Source organism: Macrotis lagotis, chromosome X (assembly GCF_037893015.1).
Source record: "Macrotis lagotis isolate mMagLag1 chromosome X, bilby.v1.9.chrom.fasta, whole genome shotgun sequence".
Lineage (NCBI taxonomy): Eukaryota > Metazoa > Chordata > Mammalia > Peramelemorphia > Peramelidae > Macrotis > Macrotis lagotis.
In genome coordinates this window covers 103786974-103806050 of record NC_133666.1, presented here as the reverse complement: position 1 = coordinate 103806050, position 19077 = coordinate 103786974, and the positions used below count along the sequence as shown (strand labels likewise).

Sequence of the window (19077 nt, the reverse complement as noted above, 5' to 3'; positions counted from 1 at the left end):
ACAATGATGCAATTTCAATACTAAATATGCATACACCAAGTGGTATAGCATCCAAATACTTAGAGGAAAAGTAGAATGAGTTACATGAAGACATAGACAGCAAAACTCTACTGGTGGAAGACCTCAACCTACCACTCTCATAAAATAAACAAGAAGGAAGTTAAGGAGGTAAATAGAATGTTGGAAAACTAAGACATGATCCTTTGGAGAAAGTTGAATGGTGATAGAAAAGGAATATACTTTATTTTTCCTGCATGGCACTTACATGAAAATTGACCATGTACTAGGGCATAAAAACCTAATAATCAGATGCAAAAAGGCAGAAATAGTAAATAAATCCTTCTCATATTATGGTGCAATAAAAATCACATTCAATAATGGGCCAGTGAGAGGTAGAACTAAAAGTAAATGGAAACTAAATAACCTCATTTTAAAGAATGAGTGGATCAAACAAATTATAGAAAAAATGATTGATTTCATTCTAGAAATGACAATAACAAGACAAGATACTGAAACTTATGGGATACAGTCAAGGCATTTGTCAGGGGATATATTATATCTTTAAATGCTTACATGAGTAAATTGGAGAAAGAAGAAATCAATGAACTAAACATGCAACTAAAAAAGTTAGAGAAAGGACAAATTAAACCCCCCCCAATTAAATACCAAATTAAAATTTTAGAAGTTAAAGGAGTAATTAGCAAAAGCAAAAGCAAAAAAAAAAAAACTATTGAACTAACAAATAAAGTCAAGAGTTGGTTTTATAAAAATCAATAAAATTTATAAACCTCTGGTTAATTTGATTTCTGGGGAGCTTTGCTTTATTGTAACTTACAAAAAATAAATACAACCATAACTAATTTTTCTGAGTAATTTTTGTGGTAACATTCTAAATTCCAGGCCTTTTTTTAAAAAAAAAGTCATTTCTATTCTGAAGTTAACTATTTGTAAAAATTCTCTAACTTAGAGAAGAAAGCATCTACAGTTTAACTTGATTACATAAAGACTATTTCTAAAGTAACTAAGGATTACCATACTTAAAATACTAGTCAAGAAGACTAAGGTCAATAGGGAAGTAGACATAAGGAAAATCATCTTGGTTATTTAGTTGTATTCCAGGAATATCCACAGAAGCATCCAGTATATTTGCTGCTGCTACTTTATCCAGGTGTTTGAAGACTGAGTTTAGAACCTCTCTTAAACGTTTTGTGACCTTCTTGTGGGGTTGCAAAAGCACTGCCTGAAAATTCACAGGTAGTCCATACCTTAGCACAGATTCAACAAAAACTCTCAAAGCCTTTAGGTGAATCTAGGCTTCACTGAAGTTCACCTTGAGCCAGCGCCTAAAGGGACACTCACCCTCGCCTTCACTTTCTTTTACTTTCTCTGTCTGCCCTGTAGTGGGCCTACCAGGGTTCCCTATCAGGGTTATCTTAACCATGTAATCCGGGAAGGTAGATGATCTCTTTTTAAGAGCAACACGTGAAGTTTGATATTGTTGCTTCTTTTCAGAGAGCAATTTAGTCATATCTTCCCTTACAGTTTTAATTTCTTTTTCATCATAAAAAAATTCACGGACAATGAACTTGTTTTCTTTGGCTTTGGCTTTGAAATCATTCATCACCCTCCAAAACATCATGACTGTAAAAAGGCCTCCCTCGTCATCCTCAGCAATCAGTTTCGTTGCTCGAGGTACCACCATGTCTGAAAGAGATTCATATCTTTTTTGCCACTGTGAATAGTTTGGCTTTGGAACTATCACCAAGAGAGTGATAAGATACTCTGAATCCAGCACAAAATCATCTTTGTTCACAATATCAGCTAATGTCCGAGTAAGATTTCCCCAGGATTTCCTTTCCAGATTTTCCAGGTTCCTTTCAGAGTGTTGTAGGCAGCTGTTCGAGCTTTCAGGTCATTTTCTATTTGTACCAGTTGCTTTGCTAATGTATCCACTACAACTACAAGCCGGCTGCTTGGCAGGATACTTGGCCATGACCCATTCAAAGAGGGTTACAAAAGAAGTTAAGTCAACTCCATTTGGCCAACAGATTCTCATGAACTTTGCCTTTTGCATCTTCCATAACTTCTACTACACACTGAGCCATCTTCTTTATAAGACTTGCAGCAGAGATATCAAGTTTCCCCAACTCATCTGAGAGACCAACAAGAGAATCCAAGGTCCCCACCTTGAAGTCAGGAAAGGCAAATTTGGTGTTATGAGACAAATTAGACTTGGAAGTTACTGTGTTCATCCGTTCCAGAGCTTGCAGATTTTCCTTATCTCCAGGGGCAGAAATTAACCAAAATTCCGACATGTTTCTAGTCTTCCCTTTTAGTCAAGGTTACTGCATTCCTGCTTCTCAGGGTGGAGTGAGGGAAGCGACAACTGAACCCAAAAGGGCTGTAGAAACGTGAGCTACCAGGCTACCAGGATCCTGGGCTTCCCATTCAGAAACACGGGAGAGAGAGTCCCCAGAGTAAGACTGGAACTAGTAGAAATGTGGTGGAAGTTTCCTTTCCCCCTCCTCTCTCCAGATCGCTATTGATCCGGGTTCTCTGGTCCCCTTCCTCTCCCGGCCTCCCTCAGTGACACTCTCCTAGGTTTCTGCTGGTACTTAGTTGGTGTAGAATGAAGGGGTTCGCATGCCAAGTGAGTGGGAAGGGCTGCGGGCGGAGAAGGGAGGCGAGAGGAGGGCTGGAGCTCCGCTGCGGGGCGATGCGTTCCAGACAGTCCGGGCGGGGGGGGGGGGGGGGGGGGGGGAGCCTCCAGGCCCTCGGGGATCGCCGGGGCGGGATTCAGGCGAGCCGGTTGACCTCCCGCCGATCGCCGGGGCCACTGGAGGACAGGTGTCACCCACTTTGTCCAGACCGGTCCCGGGTGCGTGCGAGCCCCGACTCCCAGGCGCTCCCCGGGTTAATTTGATTTTAAAAAAGGAAAGTAGAAAAACCAAACTGCTAGTATCATAAATGAAACAGGTGAACTCACCACCAATGAGGAGGAAATTAAAGTAATAATTTGGAATTATTTTGCCCAACTATATGCCAATGAATTTGATAATCAAAGTGAAATGGATGAATATTTAGAAAATTATAAGTTGCCCTGGTTAAATGAAGAGGAAATTAAATACCTAAATAACGGTTTCTCAGAAAAAGAAATTCAACAAGCCATTATTGAAATCCGTAAGAAAAAATCTCCAGGGCCAGATGGATTCACAAGTGAATTATATCAAACATTTAAGGAACAATTGGTTCCAATGCTATACAAACTCTTTGGCAAAATAGGGGAAGATGGAACTCTGCCTAACTCTTTCTATGATACCAATATGGTGCTGATACCTAAACCAGGAAGAGTCAAAAACGGAGAAAGAAAATTATAGACCTATCTCCCTAATGAATATAGATGCAAAAATCTTAGCAAAGTGATTATAGCAAGTTATCACTAGGACAATACATTATGACCAAGCAGGATTTATCCCAGGAATGCAGGGTTGGTTCAATATTAGCAAAACTGTTAGTTTAATGAATTTTATCAATAACAAACCTATCAGAAATCATATATCAATAGATGCTGAAAAAGCCTTTGACAAAATATAGCAGCCATTCCTACTAAAAACACTAGAGAGAGTGTAGAAATGAATTCCTTAGAATAATAAGCAGTCTCTATCTGAAACCATCAGTAAGCATTATATGGAAGGAGTATAAAATAGAGACATTCCCATTAAGATCAGGGATGAAACAAGACTATTCAATATGTGTTAGAAATGTTAGGTTCAGCAATAAGAGAAGCAAAAGAAATTAAAGGAATTAGAACTGGGAAGGAAGAAGCAAAACTCTTACTCTTTGTAGATGGCATGATGGTATATATACATATATATATCAGCAAGAGCTAGAAAGAGAAATCTTATTCAAAGTAACTTCAGACAGTATGGTATACTTGGGAGTCTACCTGCCAAGGCAGACTCAGAAACTCTATGAAAACAACTACAAAACACTTCTCACACAAATATAATCAGATTTAAATAACTGAATAAATATCAACTGCTCATGGATAGGCCAAGCTAATACAATAAGAATAATAGAAATAATTCTACCTAAATTAAACTACTTATTTAGTACCCTACCAATCAAAATTCCAAAAAATTACTTTAATGAGTTAGAAAAAAATTGTAAGTAAATTCATATGCAGAAATAAAAAGTCAAAAATTAACAAGGATTTAATGGAAAAAAAGGTGCAAAAGAAGGTGGCTTAGCCCTACCAGATCTAAAATTATATTATAATTGACAGTCATCAAAACTGTCTGGTATTTACTAAGAAAAAGAGTAGTGGATCAGTGGAATAGACTAGGTGCAAAAGAGATAACAAGACATGATTATAGTAATCTACTGTTTGATCAACACAAAAAGTCCAAGGTCTGGGATAAAAACTCTTTTCAATAAAAATAAATTGGAAGTTAGTATGCAGAAACTTGGATTAGACCCACACCTCACACCCTATACCAAGATAAGATCAAAATGGAGGATTTAGACATAAAAGACAATATTATAAGTAAACTAGGAGATCAAGGAATAGTTTACCTGTCAGATCTATGGAAAGGGAAACAGTTTATGACCAGGGAAGAGATGGAGAACATCATTAAAAACAAACTAGATAATTTTGGTTACATTAATTAAAAAAGCTTTTGCACAGACAAAACCACTGTAACCAAAATCAAAAGAAATGTAGTAAATTGGGAAGCAGTTTTTACAACTAGTATTTCTGACAAAGAACTCATTTCCAGAAAATATAGAGAACTGAGTCAAATTTATTAAAAAAAACCATTCCCCAGTTGACAAATGGTCAAAGGATATGCAGAGGCAATTTATATATGATGAAATCAAAGTGCTCCATTGTCATATGAAAAATTGCTCTAAATCATTACTTATTAAGGAAATGCAAATTAAAGCATCTCTGAGGTACCACCTCACACCTCTCAGACTGACCAATATGACCAGAAAAGAAAATGATCAATGTTGGAAGGGATGTGGGAAATCTGGGACACTAATGCACTGTTGGTAGAGCTGTGAACTCATCTAACATTTCTGGAGAGCAATTTGGAATTATGCTGAAAGGGCAATAAAAATATGCATACCCTTTGATCCAGAATTACCACTACTATGTCTATACCCGGAAGATATCAAGAAAAAGGATAAAAACATCACTTATCCATAAATATTCATAGCAGCCCTGTTTGTGGTGGCAAAGTATTGGAAATTGAATGAATGTCCATCAATTAGGGAATGACTGAACAAATTGTAGTATATGTATGTGATGGAACTTTATTGTTCTATTAGAAACCAGGAAGGATGGGAATTCAGAGAATCCCAGAAGGATTTGCTTAAAGTGATGCTGAGCAAGATGAACAAAACCAGAAGAACATTGTACACCCTAACAGCAATATGGAGTTGATGATCAGTCTTAATGGATTTGCTCATTTCATCAGTGTAACAATTAGGGACAATTTTAGGGTATCTGTATGCAAAAAAAGAATTGTGGAGTTTAAACAAAGATCAAAGAGTATTACCTTTAATTTTTTAAAAAAACAATATTTTATTATGTAATTTTGCTGGCTCTTATATTTTATTTTTTTCCTCAAGGATATGATTTCTCTCTCAACACATTCAATTTAGATCAATATATAGCATGGAAACAATGTAAAGACTATCAGACTGCCTTCTATGGGGATTGGGGGGGGAACCTAGATTGAGGCAAAAATTGTAAAATCCAAAAAAACCATTAAAAACTGAACGACAAACAAGGATAATCTTCATTAGGCTTGAACTCTTATTCAGTGCATTATATGTGATTGGATCATGAGCCATGAATCAAATTTTAAAGTTTTTAACTAGAACTAAATAGAAAATAAAATATTGAAGTTTACTCTATACATATAATATCATTGAATCATGGTCTTAGAATTATTAGAGTCTTTAAGTGGTCATCAAGGCCAACTTCCTCATTTTACAAATGAGGAAACAGATACACAGAGAGAATAACTGTTTTGTTTTCCATAGTTAATAGTAATCTGAAGCAGACTTTAAAATTAGATTTTCAGATTACAAGCCCATCTGAGAAGCAGATATAGTATCTTACAGATTCACAATACTGAGAGAAGGAATATTTAACAGATAACTAGCAATCATAGGGTTGGAACAAATGGAACAACACTCATGGTCTTATCTTTAATCCACTAGTTGTGCTTCTCTACTGTTCTGTTTGATCTCTGCTTCCATTTGTTTCTATCTTTAATATTCCTTTTCTGAAGAGCTACTGTTTCTATCTTTGCTGTTTAACTTCTCTGCTAAGTTGCTGCTTTTGAGTTGTAGCCACTTTCTACTGCAGCTTCTTCATTGTCATCAAAGGTATTTAGTGTAAGTGATGATTTCTGAGGCTACTTGCCCAAAACTGGATATGGGGCAAAACAGAACAGTTTAAAAATTTGTTAAATACAAAGTGTAAGACATTCTGGAAATGCTGTTACTGTACGTTCTTGCCAGAATCTTTGTGATCTCATTTGGTATTTTCTTGGCAAGGATCCTGGAGTGGTTTGCCATTTCCTTCTCCAGATCATTTTACAAATGAGGAAACGGAGGCAGCCAGTGTTTAAATTTCTTGCCCAGTTAGTAAATGTCTGAGACCAGGAAGATGTTTTACTGACTCCAAGCCTAGCACTCTACTTCATGGTTTAGTTGCCCTGGCAGATTCTGGGACTGTAATCACAAAAATAAGAGACCCCGACTTCAGGGACAATAAATTTTATTGAAATTTTTGCAAAGTGACTTTGAGGAAAGAATACTTTGGAAGGTCAGAAAAGGCACATGAACTGTGCTTTGAAAGAAGTTAGGTTGATATAAAGCAAAAGCTCACAGACATAACTAACACAGGAAAAAAAACCCTCAGGTCAAGCTTTTCCTTCCTCTAATACATTCAACCTTCTCACCTAATTTCTCTTTTGGGTAGAAAATATTCCTATCAAATCCCATCATGTTCCTAGTACTTTACACTATGCAAATTACTTGAGCTTCACTAAACTTTCTAGATCCATTTAGCCATAGAGTTATTTGTGGAGTTATGAAGTTATAAATTGGTCTAACTATTCTAGAAAGCAATTTGGAGTTATGATAAGACAATCACTATGATAAGATATTGCCTTTGACTCAGACACATTCACACATTCCTGTACCATATATATATATATATATATGTATGTATATTTGGCAAGGGTATCAAATGTAGAAAGAAAGAAAGTACTACCAATACTTTTGGTAGTACTAAAGAATTGGAGATACCCATCATTTGGAGATTGGCTAAACAAATAGTGGTCCATTGATGGAATGGAACAGCACTTTGTTGTGAGGAATGATGAATGTGAAGAATTCAGAAAAAATATGGGAAGACAATAAATAGTGGCAAAATGAAGTAGAAACAGTGAAACACACATAATAAATGCAGAAAAAGAAAATGGAAAGAACAGTGACAGTAACAAAAACTTTGAAATATTGTTATCATATTAAAAAAGAAAAGCTAGGTTGATGGACACCCAATCATTAATCCTTAATTACTGAGAGAGTCATCTTATCTTGATCTTTTCCTATCACTATCATTACTCCATACTTTTTTGGTTTTAGGTTTTTGCAAGGCAAACAGGGTTAAATGGCTTGCCCAAGGCCACACGGCTAGGTAATTATTAAGTGTCTGAGACTGGATTTGAACCTAGGTACTCCTGACTCCAAGGCCGGTGCTTTATCCACTACGCCACCTAGCCGCCCAACTACGCCACCCAGCCACCCCATACTTTTCTTAAAGAATGCCTATATTTGTTAAAGTCTTCACATACTCTTGGCACAGATTTAAACTGTTCCTGAAATTTCTGAGAAGACAAGTCATCTATCTTCATGTGGTTAGGAAGTATAGTTTCATGAGTAGGTGGGTAAGAATAACAGTGACACATTTATGTTCCTTATTTTCCCTGTTGCTATTTTAATCTAATAGAAAATGTAGAGTGCAACAAAATTTAAATTTTTAATGAGGTTTATTATTTTAGCATATGGTGTTTAAGACAGTTATTGGTTCTATTCCCATTGTTTTATCATATGGTTCCAGTCCTATTGAGTCCCACTTGCTTTTTCTAAACCTTTTTCTAAAAGGGGAATTACAAAATATAAAAATTGTTCATTTCAATTCTTTCACAAGCATTAATATAAGCTTCAACGATAATATAAGTGCAACAAATGGTTCAGTTTTTCTTTCTAACTGTCCCTGGCATCTAATAAAGTGTCTCCTATGTAGTGGACTTAATTAATGTTGAATAATTGATTGGGTGAATTTTTTTTATGAGTAAAGAAAAAGCATTTGGTAGATTATTCTCACTTGCCATCTGGACTCACTTAATCCTATAAATCAGACTATTCAGATATCAATGAATAAGAAATCAATATCCAAATTACAATGCCCAATAAAATATAGGACATATTCATTATTCCACATTTGGGAAATTTTTGGTGTTGTTCAGCCAAGTGAGATTCTATCAGAGTAGCATTCTGGATCTTGGAGAGATTTACCAAAGGGTCCCTACCCTGTCCTCATTTCTGTTTTGCCACACTTAGGAATATATCATGCAATATTAGGAGTTTTTTTTCACTGTTTACACCTTCTCCACCACAGGGGCTATTTGACTGTGTTAATATTCACTGAATTTTACCCATTTTATGTATTAATTCTATAAAAACAAGGAAAGTTTTCCCTTATAATAATCTGCCTTTTCTGAACAAATTGAAAATGCCTGGAAGTTATCTGGCAAATAAATTAATTTTAAATCTTAGACTTCCACCAAAGGAGCAAACATTCTATTTTTCCCCTTATTAGTTGAGTAATGAAAACCTAGGAATGAGAAGTACTGTATCTAAGTATTTCAAGTCCCACATTCCCTTCATTAAAAGAGGTATCTTGAGAACTGACCTTATTTGTTGAATGTTATTTTTAACTTTATCATGCTTACCCCTTCATATGTCTTTTGGTCTAGCCATACTGGATTTCTTACTGTTCCTTACAAAGGACATAGTGATATTGATTTTAAACCAGAAGAAACCTTAAAAACAATCAAGTTCAGTTTCTTTATTTTAAGAAAATGGTAGAACTAAGATCTGACCAAAGGTCTTTGGATTCCAAATCCATTGTTCTTTTCTCTATGCCATATCCCATTCTCAAAATCTGCCTGACCTAGTAGAAAATGATCCCTGCACCTCTATGCTTCCCCTATACGTCTTCATAGAATCCTCTTTGAGTTTCCCTCAAAATTCACATCAAAGATCAACTTTTATACTAGGGATTTTTCCCCCTAATTCATTCTAGCTACTAAATTCAAAAATTGCTATATGTTTACTCTACACACACACACACACACACACACACACACACACGCACACACACATGTATATGTATGTGTGTATGTATATGTACATGTATATGTATATGTATTTGTATGTGTATATGTATATGTGTATATATAATTTATAATACCCTTCCAGCTACCTAAGCTCTCCACCCAATTTCTCTTTACCTTCATTAGCTCTCAATGCTGTCTCTAGGTTATCCCTTCTTTGCCCTTATACAAATATTTGTATAAATATTTGTATTAATAAATAAAATAGCTTATATAAGCTATTTTATATTTCATCTTCTTTTGAATTCAAATGTTCCAGTTAACTAATGAGATGAATTTATAGGAGTCTGGGACTTCCAGCTGGAATCTGGGATTTCTGGCCAAGATGGTAGAGAGAAGACAGGCACTGTGACAAGTTCTCCTGTTTCCCCACAGAAATAACATGAGAGAAACCTCTTAACAGAAATTTGATCAACAAAACCCAGAAAGAAAAGCTAGGAGAAGAACACCTACAAAGAAGGTATGTTTCAGGGAACCGTGGGTGAACCGGGAGAAAAGACCAGAGGATCAGTGCAGGTACCGTAGCTGGGGGGAAGCCAGAGGGCCAGCCTCAGCCATAAAGAATTTGTTGAGTGGCAGGTGTGAGTTCCAACTTTAGCTGAGTCTTTGGCCAGGGGGGAAAGGAGCTACAAGAGGAAGAGTTCTAGCACAGAGGCTCAGAGCATGCCTGGAGAGCAACCAGCTGGACCTGAGCTCCATATTTTCAGCAGAGCCCTTTGACCAGAACAAACAATAAACAACCCTATCCAACCCCCACCCTCTCAGGGTAACAGAGTTCACTCAATGGAAAAGAGATTAATTCTCTCCCCAAGAGCACAACCCAGTGTTCAAGGTCAACTCAGACCATGCTTCAGAGGGACTTCACTTCAGAGAAAGCAAGAAGCACTTCCTACTGGCTGACCCTTGGAATTACTAAGTCAAGTGAACAAAGCCTCTAGGATCTTCAAAAGCAAACCTCTGAAAGCCAGCTCCCCACCCCCAACACAAGATGAAAAAAGGTCAGAGAAAAAGGGGGGGGGGTGGTGGAGAATTACTTAGAATTGACAGATTCTAACCCAGAGAGATCTAGCACTGCTGAGGAAAATATGAATTGGTCTCCAGCCCAGACAGATTTCCCTGAAGAAATCAGGAAAGAGTTTAAAAATCAAATGGAAAAACTGGGAAAAGAAACTCAAGAGAAAATTAACATATTGCAAGAGAAAATTGACATCTCACAACAAGAAAACAAATCCTTGGAAAATACAATTGGACAAATACAAAATGGGAATAACTCAGATCTTCAATTGGGCAAATGCAAAAAGAAAATGATTCTCTCAAATCTCCAATTTGGCAAATGCAAAAAGGAAATGATTCAAAAATACATTTGGGCAAATAGAAAAGTACTTCAAAAATAGAATGGACCAACTGGAAAAGGAGTTGCAAAAGATAAATGAAGAAAAATCTCCTTCTCTAAAAAAAAGAATGGAATCACTGGAAACTAATGACTTCATGGGAAAGCAATATTGTGTTAAACAAAACCAAAAGATGGAAAAAATAGGGGGAAAAATATAAAATACCTCATCAGCAAATCCACTGACCTCAAGAACAGATCAAGATGGGAGAATCTGTGAATTATCAGTCTTCCTGAAAACACTGAAGAGGAAAAAAAAAAGCCTGGACTTAATATTACAGGATTTAGTAATGGAAAAGTGCCCTGATATCTGAATTTTCATCTCATCAGACTTGGCTTAAAGTTAACTTAGACACACTTAATCAAGTTAAGCAATTTATCTTACCTTTCAAGCATTAAAAGGGGAAAAGGGGAGGGGAAGGGGGAGAAAAAGTGGAACTAACAGAATGAAGGGAAGAAAGGAAAAGTAAAAGGGGGAAAAGGGGAAGGAGGTTGATATAAGAGAACAAACACACTGAAGGTGGCAGTATTCAGAAACAAAACACTGGGGAATATGGATAAAGGAAAAAAGGGGAAAAATACAAACAGAAGGAAGATAGCATGGAAGGCAATAAAGAGTTAGTAATTATAACTTTGAATGTGAATGGAATGAACTCTCCCTTAAAACATAAGTGCATAGCAGAGTGGATTAAAACCCAGAATACTACAATATGCTGCTTACAAGAAACTCATCTGAAGCAGAGAGATACATATAGAGTAAAGGTAAAAAGGTTGGAGCAAAATATATTTTGCTTCAGCTGAAGTGAAAAAAGCAGATACCTCAGACATAGAAGGTGCAAAAATAGCATTATGAACTGATGCTTAGTGGAATATACCAGCAAAACACTGTATATCCTATCAGCAACACGGGAACAGTGATCAACCTTGATGGACTTGCTCATTCCAGCAGTGCAAAAACAATCAGGGACAAATTGGTTCTGTCTGAAATGGAGAATACCATCTGTATCCAGAGAAACAACTGTGGAGTTTGAACAAAGACCAAGGACTATCACTTTTAATTTAGAAAAAAAATTATATCTTTATATGCTTACATGAATAAATTAGAGAGAGAGAAGAAATCAATGAACTAAATATTCAACTAAAAAATTAGGGAATCCCTCCCAATGAAATACCAAATTAGAAATTCTAAAAATTAAAGGAGAAATTAATAAAATCAAAAGCAAGAAAACTGTTGAATTAATAAATAAAACCAAGAGCTGGTTTTATGAAAAAAACAATAAAATTGATAAACCACTGGCCAAATTGATTTAAAAAAAAGAAAGAAGAAAACTAACTTGCTAGTATCATAAATAAAAAAAGGTGAACTCACCACCAATGAGGAGGAAATTAAAGTAATAATTCAGAATTATTTTAACCAACTATATGCTAATAAATTTGACAATCATAAGTGAAATGGACAAATATTTACAAAAATATAAGTTGCCCAGATTAAATGAAGAGGAAATTAAAAACCTAAAAAACCCTATCTCAGAAAAAAGAAATTCAACTGGCTATTATTGAACTCCCTAAGAAAACTTCTCCAGGGTCAGATGGATTCACAAGTGAATTCTATTGAACATTTAGGGGAACAATTCATTCCAATTCTATATAAACTCTTTGGCAAAATAGGTGAAGACTGAAGTCTGACTAACTCTTCCTATGACACCAATATGATGCTGATACCTAAACCAGGAAGAGTTAGAGAAAGAAAATTATAGACCTATCTACCTGATGAATCTACATGCAAAAATCTTAAATAAAATCTTAGCAAAATGATTACAACAAGTATTCACTAGGATAATATATTATGACCAAGTAGGATTTATCCCAGGAATGTGGAGTTGGTTAAATAATAGGAAAACTGTTAGTATAATTAATTATGTCAATAACATACCTATCAGAAATCATATGATCCTATCAATAGATGCTGGAAAATCTTTTGACAAAATACAGCACCCATTCCTAATAAAAAAACACTAGAGAGTGTAGGAATAAATGGACTGTTTCTTAGAATAATAATAATCTGAATAATAACATCTGAAAACATCAACAAGCATTATATGCAATGGGGATAGGCTTGAGGCATTCCCAATAAAATCAGGAGTGAAACAAGGATGCCCATTATCACTACTACTATTCAATATTGTATTAGAAATATTAGCTTCAATAAGAGAAGATAGAGAAATTGAAGGAATTAGAATAGGGAAGGAGGAGACAAAACTCTCACTCTTTGCAGATGACATGATGGTATACCTCAAGAATCCCCAAAAGTCATCTAAAAAAAACTACTAGAAGTAATTGGCAACTTTAGCAAAGTAGCAGGATATAAAATAAATCCTCATAAATCCTCAACATTTCTATATATGACTAGCAGGACACAGCAGAAAGAGCTAGAAAGAGAAATCCCATTCAAAGTAACCTCAGACAAAATAAAATACCTGGGAGTCTACCTGCCAAGGCAAAAACTTTTTGAAAAGAATGACAAAACTCTTCTCATGCAAATAAAATCAGATTTAAATACCTGGACAAATATCAACTGTCATTATGGATAGGTCAACCTAATATAATAAAAATGACAATTCTACCAAATCCAAGCTACCTGTTTAGTGCCCTACCAATCAAAATTCCAAAAAATTACTTTAATGAGTTAGAAAAAGTTGTAAGTAAATTCATATGGAGAAATAAAAAGTCAAAAATTTACTAGGATTCAATGAAAAAAAAGTGCAAAAGAAAGTGGCTTAGTCTTACCAGGTCTAAAATTATATTATAAAGCATCAGTCCTCAAAACTGTCTGATACTGGCTAAAAAATAGACTAGATGCAATAGAAGGAATTGATTGTAGCAATCTGCTGTTTGATAAATGCAGAATTCAGCTATTGGAATAAAAATTCTTTCTTTGATAAAATCTCTTGTGAAAATTGGAAATTAGTATGGAAGAAACTTAGATTAGACTAACAACTCACACCCTATACCAAGATAAAATCCAAATGGATACAGGATTTTCACATAAAAAAAACAATATTTTAAGCAAACTAAAAGATCAAGTAGTAGTTTACCTGTCAGATCTATGGAAAAGGAAACAGTTTATGACCCAGGAAGACACAGAGAACATCATTTAAAACAAACTAGATAATTTTGATTACATTAAATTAAAAAGCTTTTTTTTTTTAGTTTTTGCAAGGCAAATGGGGTTAAGTGGCTTGCCCAAGGTCACACAGCTAGGTAATTATTAAGTGTCTGAGACCCAGATTTGAACTCAGGTACTACTGAGGACCAGTGTTCTATCCACTTTGCCCCCTAGCCACCCCAATTAAAAAGCTTTTGCACAGACAAAACCACTGTAACAAAGATCAAAAGAAATGTGGTAAATTGGGAAACAATTTTTACAACTAATATTTCTGACAAAGGACTTATTTCTAAAATATACAGAGAACTGAGTCCAATTTTCAAAAAACAAGTCATTCCCAAATTGACAAATGGTCAAAGGATATGCAAAGTCAATTCACGACTGAGGAAATCAAAGCAATCCATAGTCATATGAAAAATTGCTCCAAATCATTACTTATTAGAGAAATGCAAATTAAAGCATCTCTGAGATACCACCTCACTCCTCTCAGACTGGCCAATATGAGCAGAAAGGGCACTGATCAATATTGGAAGCAATACAGGAAATCTGGAACACTAAAACATTGTTGGTGGAGCTGTGAACTCATCCAACCTTTCTGGAGAGAAATTTGGAACTAGGCCCTAAGGGCAACAAAAATATGCATACTCTTTGACCCATCAATAGCACTACTGGGTCTATACCCTGAAGAGATTATGGAAAAGGGTAAAAATATCACTTGTGCAAAAATATTTATAGCAACCTTGTCTGTAGTAGCAAAAAATTGGAAATTAAGTGGAATGTCCTTCAATTGGGGAATGGTTTAACAAACTCTGGTATATGTATGTCATGGAACACTATTGTTCTATTAGAAACCAGGAGGGATGGGAATTCAGGGAAGCCTGGAGGGATTTGCATGAACTGATGCTGAGTGAGATGAGTGGTACCAGAAAAGCATTGTACATCCTAACAGCAACATGGGGGTGATGATCAACCTTGATGGACTTGCTCATCCCTTCAGTGCAACAAACAGGGACAATTTTGGGCTATCTGCAATGGAGGATGCCATCTGTATCCAGAGAAAGAATTATAGCCTTTGAACAAAGACCAAAGACTATTACCATCAAATTAGAAAAAAACTTATATTATTATGTAATTTTACTTTATCATACTTTATTTTTCTTCCTTAATGATATGATTTCTCTGTTATCAGATTCAACTGAGACTATTGTATAACATGGAACCCATGTAAAGACTAAACAGAATGCCTTCTGTGGGGGGTGGGGGAAGGGAAGAAAGAATGGGTGGGAAATTGTAAAACTCAAAATAAATAAAATCTTTCTTTAAAAAAAAGAGTTCATAAAATGTTTTGTTTTTGTAGTCAGGGCCTGTTCCTTTTTTTGTCTTTTTAACTCAAGAGAAGATAATATTAATTTTGTGTGTGTGTGTGAGATGGACTCCTTTCACAGACAAAACTGATAAATGCCTTCTCAGAATACTTTTTTAAAAAAAGGAAATCAGCTATATTTCAGAGCTTCATGAAAATAAACAACATCACATGCTCCTGAAATCTGTGTCCAGTTTAAGAACTTCTGGCTTAGATTATAGCATAGTGCACAGTAACTGGTTGTTGATTGATTGTAACCTTGGGCAAATTAAGTAAACTCCCTGGGCCATACCTTCCTCATCTACAAAATGAAGACTTAATTGTCTGTGGGGTCCCTTACAATTATCCATGATTATCTGATTGATTTTTCTTTTCTCTTTGTCCAGATTTGTTTTTGATTTTTATCCTAATTTCTTCCCTCTCCTTTTCCTTAGCTATGCTTGAAATATATACCTAAGGCTTTTAGATGAGATGCTTCTTTTTTGATTAAAAAAAGTGCCAAATTCTCTACTTCAAATAGCATTGTTCAGGTATGCTCCTAGTTCACCTAGGCTACTGATAGATTATCCATTATTTTTCAAAACAGATCTTTGCTTTCATATTGTGTCCATCACCAATGCAGAATATGTCAGAGAAGAGAGATAAAAAGGACGGAAGAGGTAGAAACAGATTTAAAGGGACCTGGTGGAGATCCAAGGAATTATACCATGAAATTAAAATTGTATACCAATGACTTTCATCTAAATATACTTGACAAAGCATGAGTTCTAATATGAGGTTATAATACTATATGGGATGAAAATTAAAAACTCATTTAGTAGGCCCTCAGTTTATACTTGAGAATCAAGAATTGTGGCAAGAGTGAATAAATTAAATGGAGATCTTCACTTTAAATGTCAGTAAAGAAAAAAAATCATAAAGAGAAAGAAAATGACTCTTAAGTCAGACATTTCACGGTATCTGATACCCTCAATTGCCCTGAAATTCCTACTTTTTTAACTCCTCCTTTAGATTGAACAATAGAGGTCCCTTTCTAAAAAAGCCATTTAAATGTGCTTTTAAGTTATCTGAGACAGTAGGGAGATAAATAACTAAGAGATCAGGCAGAAGGACTTTTAGGAAATTTGCTTTGTCCACTCTCCACTGAGATTAGTTTAACTATGGTTAATCTGTTTCATCTAATTGGCACATTCATTAATCACAGTAGTTAATTGGAGCATTTAAATTCAAAAGAAGATGAAATACAAGATAGTTTAAAATTCTGTAGGGGAAAGGACAGGGCTAGCCTAGAGATAGTATAGGGTACTAATGGGGAAAGGAGAGATCAGGTTCCAGATGGGCTATCCATCTAGAAGTCTTGAACATAAGGGAAGTGGTAAATAATATGTTTGAACCAGGAAGATACACCTAATGTACACCCTGATTATATCAAAGACCTATATCAACTCTGCCTAGTTAGAACTAGGATGGGAAGAATATGAATCTTCACCAAAGGGATATATAATGAATTTGAACTAGATAATTGCTAGTATTAATTTTGGCTTTAAAAAGTCTAGGATTCAGGTATGTTCATTCCATCCTCTGGGATAACAAGGGTGCAGAAATGCTGCCTCTTTACTTCCACCTCTTAGTTTTCCTCTCTTTCTACAAACCTCAGCTCAAATTTCATCTTCTACAAAAGGTTTTTCCCCATTCAGCTGTTAGTGCCTCCTCTCACAGCTTATTTTTCATCTATTATGTATATATGTTGTACATGTCTCCTTGTTTGTTGTTTGGTTTTTAGGCTAGAAGTTCCTTGGGGTCAGGACTTTCTTTGATCCCTAATGCTTACCTTAGAACTAAGCAGTTATTAGATCCTGATTGTCTCTGTTATTGTTGATGGACAAGTCAAATTAAAATGGATTTACTGTATCTCCTCGTAAAGTGTAACACTGACCCCCAACTCCCTGATTGTCTAGTGTGTGAAATTTCACTTCACAACCAAGGAAGGGTTTGGAATGTCTAGGCTTTCTGCAACTGGCTCCAGTTCCAACCAGTGTTTGGGTTGTTCCCTATGTGTACAGAGGGTTTCTTTGCACTAAGTACTGTTGGTGGCATTAACTTTTACCAACTAATAATTACTTCAAAAGCTATAATCACAAAAACACAAACTAACTCCCCTAACAAATGAAAGAAATAATCCTCTTGTCCATTTGTACCACTTCAGTCTCTTGGGATGGGAAGAGGATTAGTTTCAATGCTTAGCTTAACTCCCCAACCACCCTCCTTTTTTGTTTTTTGTTTTGCAAGGCAATTAGGTTAAGTGACTTGCCTAATATCATACAGCTAGGTAATTATTAAGTGTCTGAGGCTGGATTTGAACTCAGGTCCTCCTGACTCAAGGGTTGGTGCTCTATCCATTGTGCAACCTAGCTGCTCCTACTTAACTTAATTCCTAGAGAGAACCAGTCCAGTTCTAAATCCAAAATCCTCCTTGGGTTTGAGTCTTAGGTATTGAGAATTTTCTGGGCTTCCCTAGTTATCACATATTACCTACAAAACTTCATGATTAAATTCCTGGCTCAAAAACTGGCACCTAAAATGAGTACAAATGAAATAGAACCAAATCCCTCAGACCCATTTCTCAGAACCAGGGGTAAAACAGAGAGAGTGCAGGGGAAACAAGTCCTTTTTCCCACTTGTTCAGTTCATGACCCCCCATCATGTGGATGAACTGTGATGATCATTTTGTGAACCAAAATGAGAATAGAAGAAAAAGAATAAACATCAGTCTTACTAATTTTAGAGATCCAGTCTTTCTGGTTGCACAACCAAACAAAGGAAGCTATACCTACCCATGTGGAGGTTAAAATTGTTTACTATACCAAAATATTAATCTGAGACAGAGCTCTGAGTCAATGGAATTTTATTAAAGAATTCATGGTCCCCTCTAATGAAGTAGACCTCAGATCTTCAAGATATGAGATGTCCTTGGTCCCCAGGACCTTGTTTTTAATAGGATTTCATGTTCAAATACATAAAAGAGACTTGGTAAAATAAAGAATCTCATTGGTTGATAGACTTTGCTCTTGAGAAGACATTGACAGACTTATCTTGATCATTCAAGAGGTCTTGTTGACACACTGTAGACTGGTAGAAAGGCAGAACAGAGGCCAACAACCAGGTTCACTTGCTAGTCAAGTGCTCACAGTCATCTTCCCATGTTAAGCAATAGTGGGACAACAAGGGACAGAAGAGCAGCAAAAATAGCTGGGGGACTTTGCATATAACTGAGTCACTCCAATATGCTGGGCTTGGTCACTACAGCAAGGAAAAACAAGGGTGGAAATCATCTAGTTAGCTTTCTATGATTAAACAAGTGAACTAGTAATTTGTTCTGGGGCCTAATGTATAGAACTGATAATCACTATCCCTATGGAATTATGTAAAACTGATTAATACTGATTAGAATAGAGTAGGGGTACATAAAGAATCATTTCACACACTTACAGAGTAAAGGACAGAGTCTCCAATTTAGGTAATCTGGGCATGCACAGAAAACACTAGGTTATATAAACAAATGTGGGGGCAGGGGAAAGTATTCATAGCATTCTAACTAATAAGGCAAGAAACTTGTACAGACTAGCTGAAATTCAGATCAATTCCAATGTACTCAAACTTGGGCAAAGCATAATTTAAA

At 35.7% G+C, this 19077-nt stretch overlaps 1 pseudogene; it reads right to left on the bottom strand.

Moving 5' to 3' along the window:
* Positions 1-1045: 1045 nt before the first annotated feature.
* Positions 1046-2436, bottom strand: LOC141500938 (V-type proton ATPase subunit C 2 pseudogene; annotated as a pseudogene).
* Between the last annotated feature and the right edge of the window lie 16641 nt (positions 2437-19077).